This window comes from Microcebus murinus, chromosome 12 (assembly GCF_040939455.1).
Source record: "Microcebus murinus isolate Inina chromosome 12, M.murinus_Inina_mat1.0, whole genome shotgun sequence".
Classification (NCBI taxonomy): domain Eukaryota; kingdom Metazoa; phylum Chordata; class Mammalia; order Primates; family Cheirogaleidae; genus Microcebus; species Microcebus murinus.
In genome coordinates, this window is record NC_134115.1 from 404,128 (window position 1) to 426,208 (window position 22,081).

Sequence of the window (22,081 nt, forward strand, 5' to 3'; positions counted from 1 at the left end):
CCACCTTGGCGAGTCCAGCCGTGGAGGCGCATCTCGTGTGAGTGTGAGTGAGTGAGTGTGAGTGTGAGTGTGTGTGTGTGTGTGTGTGTGTGTGTGTGTATAGAGAGACAGCCCCCCACCCCGGCCCGCCGCTCCCTGCCCGCCCCGCCCCGCCCCGCCTGTCACCCCCGTCCCTCGGAGCCCGCCGGACCCGGCCGGTGAACTCAACAGGCCCGCCCGGTGCGGGTCAGCGCCGGCGCGGGGCCTGGGGCGGGAGGAGGCGGCGGGGAAGCGCAGAGAGGCTCGGCTTCTTGAGCGGGGCAGGGGCGCCCTCCGCCGTCTAGGGCCACACCACCCTGAACGCGCCCGATCTCGTCTGGTCTCGGAAGCTAAGCAGGGTCGGGCCTGGTTAGTACTTGGATGGGAGACCGCCTGGGAATACCGGGTGCCGTAGGCTTCTTTTTTTTTTTTTTTTTTTTGCCTCTTGTTCTGTCCCCTCTCTGGGAGCGAGGCGGCGGCCCGGGGCGGGGGTCACCCCCACCCTCAGCGCCCGCCGCGGTGCCTGGCGCCCCAGCCCGCACCGTGGGGCCTCCTCTTGTCCCAAGCCACGACACCGCCGTCACGCGGCAGCATGCGTGGCTTCTGGACTGTCAGGTCTCAGACCAAAGGTCTGCTCCGTGGGAACCGACACGCTGGAGGAAACCTTGAGAGTCTGAGAGGGGAGGGAGTTCCAGAAGAAGGCCAGGATGTCATTTTGAGGGAGTATGTGACCAGAACTCGTCCCGTTGCTTTTGGGGTTCTATGGGCTACACGTAGGAATCTTTGGTGGTGGCACCTGATGTTGGGGGATCCGGAGTCACACCCAGACCTGCCCCACAGGCCTCCTTTTACTTTTCTCTTCGGATTCATTATGTTTAAAAAGTGTCTCTTATCTCTATGATTGCATTTTCTTTTCTCTCTCTTTTCAAGCAGATGATGGGAGTCCAAGTATTAAGGTGACATGTGTTGCCCGTGCCCCCCTCCCCCCTGTGTTCTTATTCATTAACCTCTGATGTTGTTCCAGCGTATTGTGGGGGTACCAATGTTAAGGTCGGGTACGTTGCCCTCTCCCAGCCTCCCCCCTCGGGTCAGAGCCTCAAGTGCGCCCATCCCCCAGTCGGTGCGCACCCACCCCATTCCTAATGGAGGTGTATGCCCATCCCCTCCCCCCACCCGCCCGACACCCACCCGATGAAGGTGATTCCTCTGTGTCCACTTGGGTGTCCGTCGGTTCGTACCCATTTGCTGGTGAGCGCGAGCACGTGGTGCTCGTGTGTCCATTCTTGGGCTACCTGGCTTACTGGAACGGGTTCCAGCTCTGGCCAGGAGAACCACGAGAGGTGCCCTCTCACCGCTGCTCCTCCTAGCTGAATAGCACTCCGTGGTGTCCACGCGCCACATTTCATTTACGCACTCGTGGGTCGATGGGCACTCGGGTCGCTTCCAGGTCTTTGCGATTGTGACTTGTGCCCTGACTCTAACCCTAACCCTTACCCAGCCCCGTCTCCTCCTCGGCCCCTGCCTGACTGACTCCTTCCCGCCCGGCCTGTCACCTGTCACCGTCCTCTGCCCCTGCCTGACACGCTCCTCCCCGCCCGGGCCGTCACCGTCCTCGGCCCCTGCCTGACGGGGCTCCTCCGTCGCCTGGGCCTTCCAAGGTCTTGGTGTGGACGCTGGTTCCAGGACGCCCTCCCAGGAACCCGGTAGCAGGGCGGCCGCAGCGTCTCGCGCCACCCAACCGTCCGCCGGCCGGCGGCCGTCGCTAAGTGGCCTGCGGGGGACGTGCCCCCACTGTGGGGCGGGCGCCCAGCCTGGTGTCTTCTCTGAGGCCCCGTGGCTGCTTTTCCCCCCCCCCGCAAGGGGAGAGCCGCGGAGGTGGGGACCGCCTCCTCGTGGGGACGTACACCCAGCTCTCCACGTCGGATTCCGGGGCTCTCTGTCCTGCCAGAAGGCCCAGCTGGCCTGCGGGTCCTTAGAGTGGCAAAAACATCCGAAAACTGAGATTGAGGGTCCGGTGGTTGTCTGCACTTTTGTGCTGGGCACCCCAGGGAGGCCCGGGGGCTGGCTGGACAACGCGGTCTGCTGGGCGGGGGGGGGGGGTTTGGAGGAGCAACTGATGCCCTTTGCACTTTGGGTAGCAAGTGTCTGAGGTGTCTCTGAGCCCTGCGCCATGTCGGGGGTGGGGGTGGGAGGTCGGGGGGGGGGTGGAGGAGCAGGAGGAGGAGGAGGAGGAGGAGGTGGGAAGGGCCGTGGCCTGCAGTCGTGTTCCAGGGGTGGCTTCTTCCACAGGCTGCTTGGCCTGGGCTCCCTGCACCTGGGCCTTTGGAGGACTGGCCCTGTGCTTGCCAACGCTTCCCCTGCAGGGACCCAGAGCTGGGAGGTTGCATCTCTCAGCCCTGGGTCGGGCAGAGCCCCAGCGGGCCATGCCCACAACCTCTCTCAGCACGGGTCCCCCAGAAGGCTCCTTTGGGACCAGGATTCTCTTGCGGGTGACTCTTTAAGGTCTGGCCCCTGGATGGAGGGGCACCAGGAGTAGAGGAGCAGGAAGGGGAAGGGGGTGGCCGTGCGAGGGGACACTTTGAGGCCAAGTCCCAGCTTCAGCCTGATCCTCCTGGGAACCCCGGGGTGTACGTCACACCTCCTGGTTGTCCCGCTCTGAGACAAGGAGCCGGGCTTCGCATTCCCCCAGCAGCCAGTCGTGGGCTGAGGACACCTGGGGCGTTGGGAACTCCCTGGCTTCTCCTTGGCTTAACATCTGGAGCTGCTTGTGAATCGTGCCGCCACACACACCCGAGTGCAGGTGTCTTCTGCACAGACTGCGGGCCTCGCTCTTCTGAATGCCGCTAGCTCGCCACCCACCCACGGGTGAACCTGGTCAGGGTACTTTCTCTCGGGGGCAGACTCTGATCCCGGCGGGCTACCGGTGTCTCTGTTTGCTCGTTTCTTTCTTCCATTTCGGGAAAGGCTTCCTTACTGGGTGTGGAAATCTCCTATGCCTTTCCTCGCCTATTCTGTCAGCTTTAAAATTCTCTTTCAGTTGCCACCCTCACAGATGGATTAGGAAACTCTTTCCGGTGCACTCATTAGTGAAATGACCTCAATGAAGCTGGAATCCAATATCTAATCGCCGATTTTTAGCGAGTCCACACGCCAGGGGGGTCGGGGTCCAATGCAGCCCCGGCCAGGCCCAGGCCCCTTGGAATGGGCCACAGGAGGACACAGAGGAGGGTCCCGGCCCCCACGGTCGCGTTGCCGGCAGTTCTCCAAGGGCTTGGGCGTTTTCCAGAGGTAGGAGATGGAGGGGACTGATTTCTTCAGCGCCCCACTAACCACGCCACCCCACCCATGGGACACATCCCAAGAGAGAGAGAGAGACGCCCCATACACTCGCTCCCCTCCCCCATGCGCTGTGCCCCAGCCCGGGCCCGGGGGAATAGGCGGCAGCCCACCCACAGGGTGGGGGGCGCAGCTGAAAGGGGTTGTCGGGGAGGGCGGCCCCTGCCTGGGGTCAAAGGGCGGGCGACCCGCGCGTGCGCAATCGGCGGCGGCGGCGGGGGCGGCCACGAGCTGGGGGTGGGCCAGGCGAGGAGAGGAAGGGGGCTGGAAGGTCTCCACCTTGGCGAGTCCAGCCGTGGAGGCGCATCTCGTGTGAGTGTGAGTGAGTGAGTGTGAGTGTGAGTGTGTGTGTGTGTGTGTGTGTGTGTGTGTGTATAGAGAGACAGCCCCCCACCCCGGCCCGCCGCTCCCTGCCCGCCCCGCCCCGCCCCGCCTGTCACCCCCGTCCCTCGGAGCCCGCCGGACCCGGCCGGTGAACTCAACAGGCCCGCCCGGTGCGGGTCAGCGCCGGCGCGGGGCCTGGGGCGGGAGGAGGCGGCGGGGAAGCGCAGAGAGGCTCGGCTTCTTGAGCGGGGCAGGGGCGCCCTCCGCCGTCTAGGGCCACACCACCCTGAACGCGCCCGATCTCGTCTGGTCTCGGAAGCTAAGCAGGGTCGGGCCTGGTTAGTACTTGGATGGGAGACCGCCTGGGAATACCGGGTGCCGTAGGCTTCTTTTTTTTTTTTTTTTTTTTGCCTCTTGTTCTGTCCCCTCTCTGGGAGCGAGGCGGCGGCCCGGGGCGGGGGTCACCCCCACCCTCAGCGCCCGCCGCGGTGCCTGGCGCCCCAGCCCGCACCGTGGGGCCTCCTCTTGTCCCAAGCCACGACACCGCCGTCACGCGGCAGCATGCGTGGCTTCTGGACTGTCAGGTCTCAGACCAAAGGTCTGCTCCGTGGGAACCGACACGCTGGAGGAAACCTTGAGAGTCTGAGAGGGGAGGGAGTTCCAGAAGAAGGCCAGGATGTCATTTTGAGGGAGTATGTGACCAGAACTCGTCCCGTTGCTTTTGGGGTTCTATGGGCTACACGTAGGAATCTTTGGTGGTGGCACCTGATGTTGGGGGATCCGGAGTCACACCCAGACCTGCCCCACAGGCCTCCTTTTACTTTTCTCTTCGGATTCATTATGTTTAAAAAGTGTCTCTTATCTCTATGATTGCATTTTCTTTTCTCTCTCTTTTCAAGCAGATGATGGGAGTCCAAGTATTAAGGTGACATGTGTTGCCCGTGCCCCCCTCCCCCCTGTGTTCTTATTCATTAACCTCTGATGTTGTTCCAGCGTATTGTGGGGGTACCAATGTTAAGGTCGGGTACGTTGCCCTCTCCCAGCCTCCCCCCTCGGGTCAGAGCCTCAAGTGCGCCCATCCCCCAGTCGGTGCGCACCCACCCCATTCCTAATGGAGGTGTATGCCCATCCCCTCCCCCCACCCGCCCGACACCCACCCGATGAAGGTGATTCCTCTGTGTCCACTTGGGTGTCCGTCGGTTCGTACCCATTTGCTGGTGAGCGCGAGCACGTGGTGCTCGTGTGTCCATTCTTGGGCTACCTGGCTTACTGGAACGGGTTCCAGCTCTGGCCAGGAGAACCACGAGAGGTGCCCTCTCACCGCTGCTCCTCCTAGCTGAATAGCACTCCGTGGTGTCCACGCGCCACATTTCATTTACGCACTCGTGGGTCGATGGGCACTCGGGTCGCTTCCAGGTCTTTGCGATTGTGACTTGTGCCCTGACTCTAACCCTAACCCTTACCCAGCCCCGTCTCCTCCTCGGCCCCTGCCTGACTGACTCCTTCCCGCCCGGCCTGTCACCTGTCACCGTCCTCTACCCCTGCCTGACACGCTCCTCCCCGCCCGGGCCGTCACCGTCCTCGGCCCCTGCCTGACGGGGCTCCTCCGTCGCCTGGGCCTTCCAAGGGCTTGGTGTGGACGCTGGTTCCAGGACGCCCTCCCAGGAACCCGGTAGCAGGGCGGCCGCAGCGTCTCGCGCCACCCAACCGTCCGCCGGCCGGCGGCCGTCGCTAAGTGGCCTGCGGGGGACGTGCTCCCACTGTGGGGCGGGCGCCCAGCCTGGTGTCTTCTCTGAGGCCCCGTGGCTGCTTTTCCCCCCCCGCAAGGGGAGAGCCGCGGAGGTGGGGACCGCCTCCTCGTGGGGACGTACACCCAGCTCTCCACGTCGGATTCCGGGGCTCTCTGTCCTGCCAGAAGGCCCAGCTGGCCTGCGGGTCCTTAGAGTGGCAAAAACATCCGAAAACTGAGATTGAGAGTCTGGTGGTTGTCTGCACTTTTGTGCTGGGCACCCCAGGGAGGCCCGGGGGCTGGCTGGACAACGCGGTCTGCTGGGCGGGGGGGGGGGGTTTGGAGGAGCAACTGATGCCCTTTGCACTTTGGGTAGCAAGTGTCTGAGGTGTCTCTGAGCCCTGCGCCATGTCGGGGGTGGGGGTGGGAGGTCGGGGGGGGGTGGAGGAGCAGGAGGAGGAGGAGGAGGAGGAGGTGGGTAGGGCCGTGGCCTGCAGTCGTGTTCCCGGGGTGGCTTCTTCCACAGGCTGCTTGGCCTGGGCTCCCTGCACCTGGGCCTTTGGAGGACTGGCCCTGTGCTTGCCAACGCTTCCCCTGCAGGGACCCAGAGCTGGGAGGTTGCATCTCTCAGCCCTGGGTCGGGCAGAGCCCCAGCGGGCCATGCCCACAACCTCTCTCAGCACGGGTCCCCCAGAAGGCTCCTTTGGGACCAGGATTCTCTTGCGGGTGACTCTTTAAGGTCTGGCCCCTGGATGGAGGGGCACCAGGAGTAGAGGAGCAGGAAGGGGAAGGGGGTGGCCGTGCGAGGGGACACTTTGAGGCCAAGTCCCAGCTTCAGCCTGATCCTCCTGGGAACCCCGGGGTGTACGTCACACCTCCTGGTTGTCCCGCTCTGAGACAAGGAGCCGGGCTTCGCATTCCCCCAGCAGCCAGTCGTGGGCTGAGGACACCTGGGGCGTTGGGAACTCCCTGGCTTCTCCTTGGCTTAACATCTGGAGCTGCTTGTGAATCGTGCCGCCACACACACCCAAGTGCAGGTGTCTTCTGCACAGACTGCGGGCCTCGCTCTTCTGAATGCCGCTAGCTCGCCACCCACCCACGGGTGAACCTGGTCAGGGTACTTTCTCTCGGGGGCAGACTCTGATCCCGGCGGGCTACCGGTGTCTCTGTTTGCTCGTTTCTTTCTTCCATTTCGGGAAAGGCTTCCTTACTGGGTGTGGAAATCTCCTATGCCTTTCCTCGCCTATTCTGTCAGCTTTAAAATTCTCTTTCAGTTGCCACCCTCACAGATGGATTAGGAAACTCTTTCCGGTGCACTCATTAGTGAAATGTCCTCAATGAAGCTGGAATCCAATATCTAATCGCCGATTTTTAGCGAGTCCACACGCCAGGGGGGTCGGGGTCCAATGCAGCCCCGGCCAGGCCCAGGCCCCTTGGACTGGGCCACAGGAGGACACAGAGGAGGGTCCCGGCCCCCACGGTCGCGTTGCCGGCAGTTCTCCAAGGGCTTGGGCGTTTTCCAGAGGTAGGAGATGGAGGGGACTGATTTCTTCAGCGCCCCACTAACCACGCCACCCCACCCATGGGACACATCCCAAGAGAGAGAGAGAGACGCCCCATACACTCGCTCCCCTCCCCCATGCGCTGTGCCCCAGCCCGGGCCCGGGGGAATAGGCGGCAGCCCACCCACAGGGTGGGGGGCGCAGCTGAAAGGGGTTGTCGGGGAGGGCGGCCCCTGCCTGGGGTCAAAGGGCGGGCGACCCGCGCGTGCGCAATCGGCGGCGGCGGCGGGGGCGGCCACGAGCTGGGGGTGGGCCAGGCGAGGAGAGGAAGGGGGCTGGAAGGTCTCCACCTTGGCGAGTCCAGCCGTGGAGGCGCATCTTGTGTGAGTGTGAGTGAGTGAGTGTGAGTGTGAGTGTGTGTGTGTGTGTGTGTGTGTGTATAGAGAGACAGCCCCCCACCCCGGCCCGCCGCTCCCTGCCCGCCCCGCCCCGCCCCGCCTGTCACCCCCGTCCCTCGGAGCCCGCCGGACCCGCCCGCCCGGTGCGGGTCAGCGCCGGCGCGGGGCCTGGGGCGGGAGGAGGCGGCGGGGAAGCGCAGAGAGGCTCGGCTTCTTGAGCGGGGCAGGGGCGCCCTCCGCCGTCTAGGGCCACACCACCCTGAACGCGCCCGATCTCGTCTGGTCTCGGAAGCTAAGCAGGGTCGGGCCTGGTTAGTACTTGGATGGGAGACCGCCTGGGAATACCGGGTGCCGTAGGCTTCTTTTTTTTTTTTTTTTTTTTTGCCTCTTGTTCTGTCCCCTCTCTGGGAGCGAGGCGGCGGCCCGGGGCGGGGGTCACCCCCACCCTCAGCGCCCGCCGCGGTGCCTGGCGCCCCAGCCCGCACCGTGGGGCCTCCTCTTGTCCCAAGCCGCGACACCGCCGTCACGCGGCAGCATGCGTGGCTTCTGGACTGTCAGGTCTCAGACCAAAGGTCTGCTCCGTGGGAACCGACACGCTGGAGGAAACCTTGAGAGTCTGAGAGGGGAGGGAGTTCCAGAAGAAGGCCAGGATGTCATTTTGAGGGAGTATGTGACCAGAACTCGTCCCGTTGCTTTTGGGGTTCTATGGGCTACACGTAGGAATCTTTGGTGGTGGCACCTGATGTTGGGGGATCCGGAGTCACACCCAGACCTGCCCCACAGGCCTCCTTTTACTTTTCTCTTCGGATTCATTATGTTTAAAAAGTGTCTCTTATCTCTATGATTGCATTTTCTTTTCTCTCTCTTTTCAAGCAGATGATGGGAGTCCAAGTATTAAGGTGACATGTGTTGCCCGTGCCCCCCTCCCCCCTGTGTTCTTATTCATTAACCTCTGATGTTGTTCCAGCGTATTGTGGGGGTACCAATGTTAAGGTCGGGTACGTTGCCCTCTCCCAGCCTCCCCCCTCGGGTCAGAGCCTCAAGTGCGCCCATCCCCCAGTCGGTGCGCACCCACCCCATTCCTAATGGAGGTGTATGCCCATCCCCTCCCCCCACCCGCCCGACACCCACCCGATGAAGGTGATTCCTCTGTGTCCACTTGGGTGTCCGTCGGTTCGTACCCATTTGCTGGTGAGCGCGAGCACGTGGTGCTCGTGTGTCCATTCTTGGGCTACCTGGCTTACTGGAACGGGTTCCAGCTCTGGCCAGGAGAACCACGAGAGGTGCCCTCTCACCGCTGCTCCTCCTAGCTGAATAGCACTCCGTGGTGTCCACGCGCCACATTTCATTTACGCACTCGTGGGTCGATGGGCACTCGGGTCGCTTCCAGGTCTTTGCGATTGTGACTTGTGCCCTGACTCTAACCCTAACCCTTACCCAGCCCCGTCTCCTCCTCGGCCCCTGCCTGACTGACTCCTTCCCGCCCGGCCTGTCACCTGTCACCGTCCTCTGCCCCTGCCTGACACGCTCCTCCCCGCCCGGGCCGTCACCGTCCTCGGCCCCTGCCTGACGGGGCTCCTCCGTCGCCTGGGCCTTCCAAGGTCTTGGTGTGGACGCTGGTTCCAGGACGCCCTCCCAGGAACCCGGTAGCAGGGCGGCCGCAGCGTCTCGCGCCACCCAACCGTCCGCCGGCCGGCGGCCGTCGCTAAGTGGCCTGCGGGGGACGTGCCCCCACTGTGGGGCGGGCGCCCAGCCTGGTGTCTTCTCTGAGGCCCCGTGGCTGCTTTTCCCCCCCCCGCAAGGGGAGAGCCGCGGAGGTGGGGACCGCCTCCTCGTGGGGACGTACACCCAGCTCTCCACGTCGGATTCCGGGGCTCTCTGTCCTGCCAGAAGGCCCAGCTGGCCTGCGGGTCCTTAGAGTGGCAAAAACATCCGAAAACTGAGATTGAGGGTCCGGTGGTTGTCTGCACTTTTGTGCTGGGCACCCCAGGGAGGCCCGGGGGCTGGCTGGACAACGCGGTCTGCTGGGCGGGGGGGGGGTTTGGAGGAGCAACTGATGCCCTTTGCACTTTGGGTAGCAAGTGTCTGAGGTGTCTCTGAGCCCTGCGCCATGTCGGGGGTGGGGGTGGGAGGTCGGGGGGGGGGTGGAGGAGCAGGAGGAGGAGGAGGTGGGAAGGGCCGTGGCCTGCAGTCGTGTTCCCGGGGTGGCTTCTTCCACAGGCTGCTTGGCCTGGGCTCCCTGCACCTGGGCCTTTGGAGGACTGGCCCTGTGCTTGCCAACGCTTCCCCTGCAGGGACCCAGAGCTGGGAGGTTGCATCTCTCAGCCCTGGGTCGGGCAGAGCCCCAGCGGGCCATGCCCACAACCTCTCTCAGCACGGGTCCCCCAGAAGGCTCCTTTGGGACCAGGATTCTCTTGCGGGTGACTCTTTAAGGTCTGGCCCCTGGATGGAGGGGCACCAGGAGTAGAGGAGCAGGAAGGGGAAGGGGTGGCCGTGCGAGGGGACACTTTCAGGCCAAGTCCCAGCTTCAGCCTGATCCTCCTGGGAACCCCGGGGTGTACGTCACACCTCCTGGTTGTCCCGCTCTGAGACAAGGAGCCGGGCTTCGCATTCCCCCAGCAGCCAGTCGTGGGCTGAGGACACCTGGGGCGTTGGGAACTCCCTGGCTTCTCCTTGGCTTAACATCTGGAGCTGCTTGTGAATCGTGCCGCCACACACACCCGAGTGCAGGTGTCTTCTGCACAGACTGCGGGCCTCGCTCTTCTGAATGCCGCTAGCTCGCCACCCACCCACGGGTGAACCTGGTCAGGGTACTTTCTCTCGGGGGCAGACTCTGATCCTGGCGGGCTACCGGTGTCTCTGTTTGCTCGTTTCTTTCTTCCATTTCGGGAAAGGCTTCCTTACTGGGTGTGGAAATCTCCTATGCCTTTCCTCGCCTATTCTGTCAGCTTTAAAATTCTCTTTCAGTTGCCACCCTCACAGATGGATTAGGAAACTCTTTCCGGTGCACTCATTAGTGAAATGACCTCAATGAAGCTGGAATCCAATATCTAATCGCCGATTTTTAGCGAGTCCACACGCCAGGGGGGTCGGGGTCCAATGCAGCCCCGGCCAGGCCCAGGCCCCTTGGAATGGGCCACAGGAGGACACAGAGGAGGGTCCCGGCCCCCACGGTCGCGTTGCCGGCAGTTCTCCAAGGGCTTGGGCGTTTTCCAGAGGTAGGAGATGGAGGGGACTGATTTCTTCAGCGCCCCACTAACCACGCCACCCCACCCATGGGACACATCCCAAGAGAGAGAGAGAGACGCCCCATACACTCGCTCCCCTCCCCCATGCGCTGTGCCCCAGCCCGGGCCCGGGGGAATAGGCGGCAGCCCACCCACAGGGTGGGGGGCGCAGCTGAAAGGGGTTGTCGGGGAGGGCGGCCCCTGCCTGGGGTCAAAGGGCGGGCGACCCGCGCGTGCGCAATCGGCGGCGGCGGCGGGGGCGGCCACGAGCTGGGGGTGGGCCAGGCGAGGAGAGGAAGGGGGCTGGAAGGTCTCCACCTTGGCGAGTCCAGCCGTGGAGGCGCATCTTGTGTGAGTGTGAGTGAGTGAGTGTGAGTGTGAGTGTGTGTGTGTGTGTGTGTGTGTGTATAGAGAGACAGCCCCCCACCCCGGCCCGCCGCTCCCTGCCCGCCCCGCCCCGCCCCGCCTGTCACCCCCGTCCCTCGGAGCCCGCCGGACCCGCCCGCCCGGTGCGGGTCAGCGCCGGCGCGGGGCCTGGGGCGGGAGGAGGCGGCGGGGAAGCGCAGAGAGGCTCGGCTTCTTGAGCGGGGCAGGGGCGCCCTCCGCCGTCTAGGGCCACACCACCCTGAACGCGCCCGATCTCGTCTGGTCTCGGAAGCTAAGCAGGGTCGGGCCTGGTTAGTACTTGGATGGGAGACCGCCTGGGAATACCGGGTGCCGTAGGCTTCTTTTTTTTTTTTTTTTTTTTTGCCTCTTGTTCTGTCCCCTCTCTGGGAGCGAGGCGGCGGCCCGGGGCGGGGGTCACCCCCACCCTCAGCGCCCGCCGCGGTGCCTGGCGCCCCAGCCCGCACCGTGGGGCCTCCTCTTGTCCCAAGCCGCGACACCGCCGTCACGCGGCAGCATGCGTGGCTTCTGGACTGTCAGGTCTCAGACCAAAGGTCTGCTCCGTGGGAACCGACACGCTGGAGGAAACCTTGAGAGTCTGAGAGGGGAGGGAGTTCCAGAAGAAGGCCAGGATGTCATTTTGAGGGAGTATGTGACCAGAACTCGTCCCGTTGCTTTTGGGGTTCTATGGGCTACACGTAGGAATCTTTGGTGGTGGCACCTGATGTTGGGGGATCCGGAGTCACACCCAGACCTGCCCCACAGGCCTCCTTTTACTTTTCTCTTCGGATTCATTATGTTTAAAAAGTGTCTCTTATCTCTATGATTGCATTTTCTTTTCTCTCTCTTTTCAAGCAGATGATGGGAGTCCAAGTATTAAGGTGACATGTGTTGCCCGTGCCCCCCTCCCCCCTGTGTTCTTATTCATTAACCTCTGATGTTGTTCCAGCGTATTGTGGGGGTACCAATGTTAAGGTCGGGTACGTTGCCCTCTCCCAGCCTCCCCCCTCGGGTCAGAGCCTCAAGTGCGCCCATCCCCCAGTCGGTGCGCACCCACCCCATTCCTAATGGAGGTGTATGCCCATCCCCTCCCCCCACCCGCCCGACACCCACCCGATGAAGGTGATTCCTCTGTGTCCACTTGGGTGTCCGTCGGTTCGTACCCATTTGCTGGTGAGCGCGAGCACGTGGTGCTCGTGTGTCCATTCTTGGGCTACCTGGCTTACTGGAACGGGTTCCAGCTCTGGCCAGGAGAACCACGAGAGGTGCCCTCTCACCGCTGCTCCTCCTAGCTGAATAGCACTCCGTGGTGTCCACGCGCCACATTTCATTTACGCACTCGTGGGTCGATGGGCACTCGGGTCGCTTCCAGGTCTTTGCGATTGTGACTTGTGCCCTGACTCTAACCCTAACCCTTACCCAGCCCCGTCTCCTCCTCGGCCCCTGCCTGACTGACTCCTTCCCGCCCGGCCTGTCACCTGTCACCGTCCTCTGCCCCTGCCTGACACGCTCCTCCCCGCCCGGGCCGTCACCGTCCTCGGCCCCTGCCTGACGGGGCTCCTCCGTCGCCTGGGCCTTCCAAGGTCTTGGTGTGGACGCTGGTTCCAGGACGCCCTCCCAGGAACCCGGTAGCAGGGCGGCCGCAGCGTCTCGCGCCACCCAACCGTCCGCCGGCCGGCGGCCGTCGCTAAGTGGCCTGCGGGGGACGTGCCCCCACTGTGGGGCGGGCGCCCAGCCTGGTGTCTTCTCTGAGGCCCCGTGGCTGCTTTTCCCCCCCCCCGCAAGGGGAGAGCCGCGGAGGTGGGGACCGCCTCCTCGTGGGGACGTACACCCAGCTCTCCACGTCGGATTCCGGGGCTCTCTGTCCTGCCAGAAGGCCCAGCTGGCCTGCGGGTCCTTAGAGTGGCAAAAACATCCGAAAACTGAGATTGAGGGTCCGGTGGTTGTCTGCACTTTTGTGCTGGGCACCCCAGGGAGGCCCGGGGGCTGGCTGGACAACGCGGTCTGCTGGGCGGGGGGGGGGGGTTTGGAGGAGCAACTGATGCCCTTTGCACTTTGGGTAGCAAGTGTCTGAGGTGTCTCTGAGCCCTGCGCCATGTCGGGGGTGGGGGTGGGAGGTCGGGGGGGGGTGGAGGAGCAGGAGGAGGAGGAGGAGGAGGAGGTGGGAAGGGCCGTGGCCTGCAGTCGTGTTCCAGGGGTGGCTTCTTCCACAGGCTGCTTGGCCTGGGCTCCCTGCACCTGGGCCTTTGGAGGACTGGCCCTGTGCTTGCCAACGCTTCCCCTGCAGGGACCCAGAGCTGGGAGGTTGCATCTCTCAGCCCTGGGTCGGGCAGAGCCCCAGCGGGCCATGCCCACAACCTCTCTCAGCACGGGTCCCCCAGAAGGCTCCTTTGGGACCAGGATTCTCTTGCGGGTGACTCTTTAAGGTCTGGCCCCTGGATGGAGGGGCACCAGGAGTAGAGGAGCAGGAAGGGGAAGGGGGTGGCCGTGCGAGGGGACACTTTGAGGCCAAGTCCCAGCTTCAGCCTGATCCTCCTGGGAACCCCGGGGTGTACGTCACACCTCCTGGTTGTCCCGCTCTGAGACAAGGAGCCGGGCTTCGCATTCCCCCAGCAGCCAGTCGTGGGCTGAGGACACCTGGGGCGTTGGGAACTCCCTGGCTTCTCCTTGGCTTAACATCTGGAGCTGCTTGTGAATCGTGCTGCCACACACACCCGAGTGCAGGTGTCTTCTGCACAGACTGCGGGCCTCGCTCTTCTGAATGCCGCTAGCTCGCCACCCACCCACGGGTGAACCTGGTCAGGGTACTTTCTCTCGGGGGCAGACTCTGATCCTGGCGGGCTACCGGTGTCTCTGTTTGCTCGTTTCTTTCTTCCATTTCGGGAAAGGCTTCCTTACTGGGTGTGGAAATCTCCTATGCCTTTCCTCGCCTATTCTGTCAGCTTTAAAATTCTCTTTCAGTTGCCACCCTCACAGATGGATTAGGAAACTCTTTCCGGTGCACTCATTAGTGAAATGACCTCAATGAAGCTGGAATCCAATATCTAATCGCCGATTTTTAGCGAGTCCACACGCCAGGGGGGTCGGGGTCCAATGCAGCCCCGGCCAGGCCCAGGCCCCTTGGAATGGGCCACAGGAGGACACAGAGGAGGGTCCCGGCCCCCACGGTCGCGTTGCCGGCAGTTCTCCAAGGGCTTGGGCGTTTTCCAGAGGTAGGAGATGGAGGGGACTGATTTCTTCAGCGCCCCACTAACCACGCCACCCCACCCATGGGACACATCCCAAGAGAGAGAGAGAGACGCCCCATACACTCGCTCCCCTCCCCCATGCGCTGTGCCCCAGCCCGGGCCCGGGGGAATAGGCGGCAGCCCACCCACAGGGTGGGGGGCGCAGCTGAAAGGGGTTGTCGGGGAGGGCGGCCCCTGCCTGGGGTCAAAGGGCGGGCGACCCGCGCGTGCGCAATCGGCGGCGGCGGCGGGGGCGGCCACGAGCTGGGGGTGGGCCAGGCGAGGAGAGGAAGGGGGCTGGAAGGTCTCCACCTTGGCGAGTCCAGCCGTGGAGGCGCATCTTGTGTGAGTGTGAGTGAGTGAGTGTGAGTGTGAGTGTGTGTGTGTGTGTGTGTGTGTGTATAGAGAGACAGCCCCCCACCCCGGCCCGCCGCTCCCTGCCCGCCCCGCCCCGCCCCGCCTGTCACCCCCGTCCCTCGGAGCCCGCCGGACCCGCCCGCCCGGTGCGGGTCAGCGCCGGCGCGGGGCCTGGGGCGGGAGGAGGCGGCGGGGAAGCGCAGAGAGGCTCGGCTTCTTGAGCGGGGCAGGGGCGCCCTCCGCCGTCTAGGGCCACACCACCCTGAACGCGCCCGATCTCGTCTGGTCTCGGAAGCTAAGCAGGGTCGGGCCTGGTTAGTACTTGGATGGGAGACCGCCTGGGAATACCGGGTGCCGTAGGCTTCTTTTTTTTTTTTTTTTTTTTGCCTCTTGTTCTGTCCCCTCTCTGGGAGCGAGGCGGCGGCCCGGGGCGGGGGTCACCCCCACCCTCAGCGCCCGCCGCGGTGCCTGGCGCCCCAGCCCGCACCGTGGGGCCTCCTCTTGTCCCAAGCCACGACACCGCCGTCACGCGGCAGCATGCGTGGCTTCTGGACTGTCAGGTCTCAGACCAAAGGTCTGCTCCGTGGGAACCGACACGCTGGAGGAAACCTTGAGAGTCTGAGAGGGGAGGGAGTTCCAGAAGAAGGCCAGGATGTCATTTTGAGGGAGTATGTGACCAGAACTCGTCCCGTTGCTTTTGGGGTTCTATGGGCTACACGTAGGAATCTTTGGTGGTGGCACCTGATGTTGGGGGATCCGGAGTCACACCCAGACCTGCCCCACAGGCCTCCTTTTACTTTTCTCTTCGGATTCATTATGTTTAAAAAGTGTCTCTTATCTCTATGATTGCATTTTCTTTTCTCTCTCTTTTCAAGCAGATGATGGGAGTCCAAGTATTAAGGTGACATGTGTTGCCCGTGCCCCCCTCCCCCCTGTGTTCTTATTCATTAACCTCTGATGTTGTTCCAGCGTATTGTGGGGGTACCAATGTTAAGGTCGGGTACGTTGCCCTCTCCCAGCCTCCCCCCTCGGGTCAGAGCCTCAAGTGCGCCCATCCCCCAGTCGGTGCGCACCCACCCCATTCCTAATGGAGGTGTATGCCCATCCCCTCCCCCCACCCGCCCGACACCCACCCGATGAAGGTGATTCCTCTGTGTCCACTTGGGTGTCCGTCGGTTCGTACCCATTTGCTGGTGAGCGCGAGCACGTGGTGCTCGTGTGTCCATTCTTGGGCTACCTGGCTTACTGGAACGGGTTCCAGCTCTGGCCAGGAGAACCACGAGAGGTGCCCTCTCACCGCTGCTCCTCCTAGCTGAATAGCACTCCGTGGTGTCCACGCGCCACATTTCATTTACGCACTCGTGGGTCGATGGGCACTCGGGTCGCTTCCAGGTCTTTGCGATTGTGACTTGTGCCCTGACTCTAACCCTAACCCTTACCCAGCCCCGTCTCCTCCTCGGCCCCTGCCTGACTGACTCCTTCCCGCCCGGCCTGTCACCTGTCACCGTCCTCTACCCCTGCCTGACACGCTCCTCCCCGCCCGGGCCGTCACCGTCCTCGGCCCCTGCCTGACGGGGCTCCTCCGTCGCCTGGGCCTTCCAAGGGCTTGGTGTGGACGCTGGTTCCAGGACGCCCTCCCAGGAACCCGGTAGCAGGGCGGCCGCAGCGTCTCGCGCCACCCAACCGTCCGCCGGCCGGCGGCCGTCGCTAAGTGGCCTGCGGGGGACGTGCTCCCACTGTGGGGCGGGCGCCCAGCCTGGTGTCTTCTCTGAGGCCCCGTGGCTGCTTTTCCCCCCCCGCAAGGGGAGAGCCGCGGAGGTGGGGACCGCCTCCTCGTGGGGACGTACACCCAGCTCTCCACGTCGGATTCCGGGGCTCTCTGTCCTGCCAGAAGGCCCAGCTGGCCTGCGGGTCCTTAGAGTGGCAAAAACATCCGAAAACTGAGATTGAGAGTCTGGTGGTTGTCTGCACTTTTGTGCTGGGCACCCCAGGGAGGCCCGGGGGCTGGCTGGACAACGCGGTCTGCTGGGCGGGGGGGGGGGGTTTGGAGGAGCAACTGATGCCCTTTGCACTTTGGGTAGCAAGTGTCTGAGGTGTCTCTGAGCCCTGCGCCATGTCGGGGGTGGGGGTGGGAGGTCGGGGGGGGGTGGAGGAGCAGGAGGAGGAGGAGGAGGAGGAGGTGGGTAGGGCCGTGGCCTGCAGTCGTGTTCCCGGGGTGGCTTCTTCCACAGGCTGCTTGGCCTGGGCTCCCTGCACCTGGGCCTTTGGAGGACTGGCCCTGTGCTTGCCAACGCTTCCCCTGCAGGGACCCAGAGCTGGGAGGTTGCATCTCTCAGCCCTGGGTCGGGCAGAGCCCCAGCGGGCCATGCCCACAACCTCTCTCAGCACGGGTCCCCCAGAAGGCTCCTTTGGGACCAGGATTCTCTTGCGGGTGACTCTTTAAGGTCTGGCCCCTGGATGGAGGGGCACCAGGAGTAGAGGAGCAGGAAGGGGAAGGGGGTGGCCGTGCGAGGGGACACTTTGAGGCCAAGTCCCAGCTTCAGCCTGATCCTCCTGGGAACACCGGGGTGTACGTCACACCTCCTGGTTGTCCCGCTCTGAGACAAGGAGCCGGGCTTCGCATTCCCCCAGCAGCCAGTCGTGGGCTGAGGACACCTGGGGCGTTGGGAACTCCCTGGCTTCTCCTTGGCTTAACATCTGGAGCTGCTTGTGAATCGTGCCGCCACACACACCCAAGTGCAGGTGTCTTCTGCACAGACTGCGGGCCTCGCTCTTCTGAATGCCGCTAGCTCGCCACCCACCCACGGGTGAACCTGGTCAGGGTACTTTCTCTCGGGGGCAGACTCTGATCCCGGCGGGCTACCGGTGTCTCTGTTTGCTCGTTTCTTTCTTCCATTTCGGGAAAGGCTTCCTTACTGGGTGTGGAAATCTCCTATGCCTTTCCTCGCCTATTCTGTCAGCTTTAAAATTCTCTTTCAGTTGCCACCCTCACAGATGGATTAGGAAACTCTTTCCGGTGCACTCATTAGTGAAATGTCCTCAATGAAGCTGGAATCCAATATCTAATCGCCGATTTTTAGCGAGTCCACACGCCAGGGGGGTCGGGGTCCAATGCAGCCCCGGCCAGGCCCAGGCCCCTTGGACTGGGCCACAGGAGGACACAGAGGAGGGTCCCGGCCCCCACGGTCGCGTTGCCGGCAGTTCTCCAAGGGCTTGGGCGTTTTCCAGAGGTAGGAGATGGAGGGGACTGATTTCTTCAGCGCCCCACTAACCACGCCACCCCACCCATGGGACACATCCCAAGAGAGAGAGAGAGACGCCCCATACACTCGCTCCCCTCCCCCATGCGCTGTGCCCCAGCCCGGGCCCGGGGGAATAGGCGGCAGCCCACCCACAGGGTGGGGGGCGCAGCTGAAAGGGGTTGTCGGGGAGGGCGGCCCCTGCCTGGGGTCAAAGGGCGGGCGACCCGCGCGTGCGCAATCGGCGGCGGCGGCGGGGGCGGCCACGAGCTGGGGGTGGGCCAGGCGAGGAGAGGAAGGGGGCTGGAAGGTCTCCACCTTGGCGAGTCCAGCCGTGGAGGCGCATCTTGTGTGAGTGTGAGTGAGTGAGTGTGAGTGTGAGTGTGTGTGTGTGTGTGTGTGTGTGTATAGAGAGACAGCCCCCCACCCCGGCCCGCCGCTCCCTGCCCGCCCCGCCCCGCCCCGCCTGTCACCCCCGTCCCTCGGAGCCCGCCGGACCCGCCCGCCCGGTGCGGGTCAGCGCCGGCGCGGGGCCTGGGGCGGGAGGAGGCGGCGGGGAAGCGCAGAGAGGCTCGGCTTCTTGAGCGGGGCAGGGGCGCCCTCCGCCGTCTAGGGCCACACCACCCTGAACGCGCCCGATCTCGTCTGGTCTCGGAAGCTAAGCAGGGTCGGGCCTGGTTAGTACTTGGATGGGAGACCGCCTGGGAATACCGGGTGCCGTAGGCTTCTTTTTTTTTTTTTTTTTTTTTGCCTCTTGTTCTGTCCCCTCTCTGGGAGCGAGGCGGCGGCCCGGGGCGGGGGTCACCCCCACCCTCAGCGCCCGCCGCGGTGCCTGGCGCCCCAGCCCGCACCGTGGGGCCTCCTCTTGTCCCAAGCCGCGACACCGCCGTCACGCGGCAGCATGCGTGGCTTCTGGACTGTCAGGTCTCAGACCAAAGGTCTGCTCCGTGGGAACCGACACGCTGGAGGAAACCTTGAGAGTCTGAGAGGGGAGGGAGTTCCAGAAGAAGGCCAGGATGTCATTTTGAGGGAGTATGTGACCAGAACTCGTCCCGTTGCTTTTGGGGTTCTATGGGCTACACGTAGGAATCTTTGGTGGTGGCACCTGATGTTGGGGGATCCGGAGTCACACCCAGACCTGCCCCACAGGCCTCCTTTTACTTTTCTCTTCGGATTCATTATGTTTAAAAAGTGTCTCTTATCTCTATGATTGCATTTTCTTTTCTCTCTCTTTTCAAGCAGATGATGGGAGTCCAAGTATTAAGGTGACATGTGTTGCCCGTGCCCCCCTCCCCCCTGTGTTCTTATTCATTAACCTCTGATGTTGTTCCAGCGTATTGTGGGGGTACCAATGTTAAGGTCGGGTACGTTGCCCTCTCCCAGCCTCCCCCCTCGGGTCAGAGCCTCAAGTGCGCCCATCCCCCAGTCGGTGCGCACCCACCCCATTCCTAATGGAGGTGTATGTCCATCCCCTCCCCCCACCCGCCCGACACCCACCCGATGAAGGTGATTCCTCTGTGTCCACTTGGGTGTCCGTCGGTTCGTACCCATTTGCTGGTGAGCGCGAGCACGTGGTGCTCGTGTGTCCATTCTTGGGCTACCTGGCTTACTGGAACGGGTTCCAGCTCTGGCCAGGAGAACCACGAGAGGTGCCCTCTCACCGCTGCTCCTCCTAGCTGAATAGCACTCCGTGGTGTCCACGCGCCACATTTCATTTACGCACTCGTGGGTCGATGGGCACTCGGGTCGCTTCCAGGTCTTTGCGATTGTGACTTGTGCCCTGACTCTAACCCTAACCCTTACCCAGCCCCGTCTCCTCCTCGGCCCCTGCCTGACTGACTCCTTCCCGCCCGGCCTGTCACCTGTCACCGTCCTCTGCCCCTGCCTGACACGCTCCTCCCCGCCCGGGCCGTCACCGTCCTCGGCCCCTGCCTGACGGGGCTCCTCCGTCGCCTGGGCCTTCCAAGGGCTTGGTGTGGACGCTGGTTCCAGGACGCCCTCCCAGGAACCCGGTAGCAGGGCGGCCGCAGCGTCTCGCGCCACCCAACCGTCCGCCGGCCGGCGGCCGTCGCTAAGTGGCCTGCGGGGGACGTGCTCCCACTGTGGGGCGGGCGCCCAGCCTGGTGTCTTCTCTGAGGCCCCGTGGCTGCTTTTCCCCCCCCGCAAGGGGAGAGCCGCGGAGGTGGGGACCGCCTCCTCGTGGGGACGTACACCCAGCTCTCCACGTCGGATTCCGGGGCTCTCTGTCCTGCCAGAAGGCCCAGCTGGCCTGCGGGTCCTTAGAGTGGCAAAAACATCCGAAAACTGAGATTGAGAGTCTGGTGGTTGTCTGCACTTTTGTGCTGGGCACCCCAGGGAGGCCCGGGGGCTGGCTGGACAACGCGGTCTGCTGGGCGGGGGGGGGGGGTTTGGAGGAGCAACTGATGCCCTTTGCACTTTGGGTAGCAAGTGTCTGAGGTGTCTCTGAGCCCTGCGCCATGTCGGGGGTGGGGGTGGGAGGTCGGGGGGGGGTGGAGGAGCAGGAGGAGGAGGAGGAGGAGGAGGTGGGTAGGGCCGTGGCCTGCAGTCGTGTTCCCGGGGTGGCTTCTTCCACAGGCTGCTTGGCCTGGGCTCCCTGCACCTGGGCCTTTGGAGGACTGGCCCTGTGCTTGCCAACGCTTCCCCTGCAGGGACCCAGAGCTGGGAGGTTGCATCTCTCAGCCCTGGGTCGGGCAGAGCCCCAGCGGGCCATGCCCACAACCTCTCTCAGCACGGGTCCCCCAGAAGGCTCCTTTGGGACCAGGATTCTCTTGCGGGTGACTCTTTAAGGTCTGGCCCCTGGATGGAGGGGCACCAGGAGTAGAGGAGCAGGAAGGGGAAGGGGGTGGCTGTGCGAGGGGACACTTTGAGGCCAAGTCCCAGCTTCAGCCTGATCCTCCTGGGAACCCCGGGGTGTACGTCACACCTCCTGGTTGTCCCGCTCTGAGACAAGGAGCCGGGCTTCGCATTCCCCCAGCAGCCAGTCGTGGGCTGAGGACACCTGGGGCGTTGGGAACTCCCTGGCTTCTCCTTGGCTTAACATCTGGAGCTGCTTGTGAATCGTGCCGCCACACACACCCAAGTGCAGGTGTCTTCTGCACAGACTGCGGGCCTCGCTCTTCTGAATGCCGCTAGCTCGCCACCCACCCACGGGTGAACCTGGTCAGGGTACTTTCTCTCGGGGGCAGACTCTGATCCCGGCGGGCTACCGGTGTCTCTGTTTGCTCGTTTCTTTCTTCCATTTCGGGAAAGGCTTCCTTACTGGGTGTGGAAATCTCCTATGCCTTTCCTCGCCTATTCTGTCAGCTTTAAAATTCTCTTTCAGTTGCCACCCTCACAGATGGATTAGGAAACTCTTTCCGGTGCACTCATTAGTGAAATGTCCTCAATGAAGCTGGAATCCAATATCTAATCGCCGATTTTTAGCGAGTCCACACGCCAGGGGGGTCGGGGTCCAATGCAGCCCCGGCCAGGCCCAGGCCCCTTGGACTGGGCCACAGGAGGACACAGAGGAGGGTCCCGGCCCCCACGGTCGCGTTGCCGGCAGTTCTCCAAGGGCTTGGGCGTTTTCCAGAGGTAGGAGATGGAGGGGACTGATTTCTTCAGCGCCCCACTAACCACGCCACCCCACCCATGGGACACATCCCAAGAGAGAGAGAGAGACGCCCCATACACTCGCTCCCCTCCCCCATGCGCTGTGCCCCAGCCCGGGCCCGGGGGAATAGGCGGCAGCCCACCCACAGGGTGGGGGGCGCAGCTGAAAGGGGTTGTCGGGGAGGGCGGCCCCTGCCTGGGGTCAAAGGGCGGGCGACCCGCGCGTGCGCAATCGGCGGCGGCGGCGGGGGCGGCCACGAGCTGGGGGTGGGCCAGGCGAGGAGAGGAAGGGGGCTGGAAGGTCTCCACCTTGGCGAGTCCAGCCGTGGAGGCGCATCTTGTGTGAGTGTGAGTGAGTGAGTGTGAGTGTGAGTGTGTGTGTGTGTGTGTGTGTGTGTATAGAGAGACAGCCCCCCACCCCGGCCCGCCGCTCCCTGCCCGCCCCGCCCCGCCCCGCCTGTCACCCCCGTCCCTCGGAGCCCGCCGGACCCGCCCGCCCGGTGCGGGTCAGCGCCGGCGCGGGGCCTGGGGCGGGAGGAGGCGGCGGGGAAGCGCAGAGAGGCTCGGCTTCTTGAGCGGGGCAGGGGCGCCCTCCGCCGTCTAGGGCCACACCACCCTGAACGCGCCCGATCTCGTCTGGTCTCGGAAGCTAAGCAGGGTCGGGCCTGGTTAGTACTTGGATGGGAGACCGCCTGGGAATACCGGGTGCCGTAGGCTTCTTTTTTTTT

General features: G+C 63.8%; 7 non-coding genes across 7 annotated transcripts; all 7 read left to right on the forward strand.

Moving 5' to 3' along the window:
• Positions 1 to 317: 317 nt before the first annotated feature.
• LOC142874428 (5S ribosomal RNA) lies at positions 318 to 436 on the forward strand. Its single transcript, XR_012922245.1, has one exon. It is a non-coding gene; the product is annotated as a 5S ribosomal RNA (ribosomal RNA).
• Positions 437 to 3,946: 3,510 nt separating this feature from the next.
• On the forward strand, positions 3,947 to 4,065 carry LOC142874439 (5S ribosomal RNA). Its single transcript, XR_012922253.1, has one exon. It is a non-coding gene; the product is annotated as a 5S ribosomal RNA (ribosomal RNA).
• A 3,483-nt stretch (positions 4,066 to 7,548) lies between these two features.
• Positions 7,549 to 7,667, forward strand: LOC142874450 (5S ribosomal RNA). The gene has a single exon (XR_012922254.1). It is a non-coding gene; the product is annotated as a 5S ribosomal RNA (ribosomal RNA).
• A 3,474-nt stretch (positions 7,668 to 11,141) lies between these two features.
• Positions 11,142 to 11,260, forward strand: LOC142874462 (5S ribosomal RNA). The gene has a single exon (XR_012922255.1). It is a non-coding gene; the product is annotated as a 5S ribosomal RNA (ribosomal RNA).
• Positions 11,261 to 14,746: 3,486 nt separating this feature from the next.
• Positions 14,747 to 14,865, forward strand: LOC142874474 (5S ribosomal RNA). The gene has a single exon (XR_012922256.1). It is a non-coding gene; the product is annotated as a 5S ribosomal RNA (ribosomal RNA).
• Positions 14,866 to 18,348: 3,483 nt separating this feature from the next.
• LOC142874485 (5S ribosomal RNA) lies at positions 18,349 to 18,467 on the forward strand. The gene has a single exon (XR_012922257.1). It is a non-coding gene; the product is annotated as a 5S ribosomal RNA (ribosomal RNA).
• A 3,484-nt stretch (positions 18,468 to 21,951) lies between these two features.
• Positions 21,952 to 22,070, forward strand: LOC142874497 (5S ribosomal RNA). Its single transcript, XR_012922259.1, has one exon. It is a non-coding gene; the product is annotated as a 5S ribosomal RNA (ribosomal RNA).
• The last annotated feature ends 11 nt before the right edge of the window (positions 22,071 to 22,081 follow it).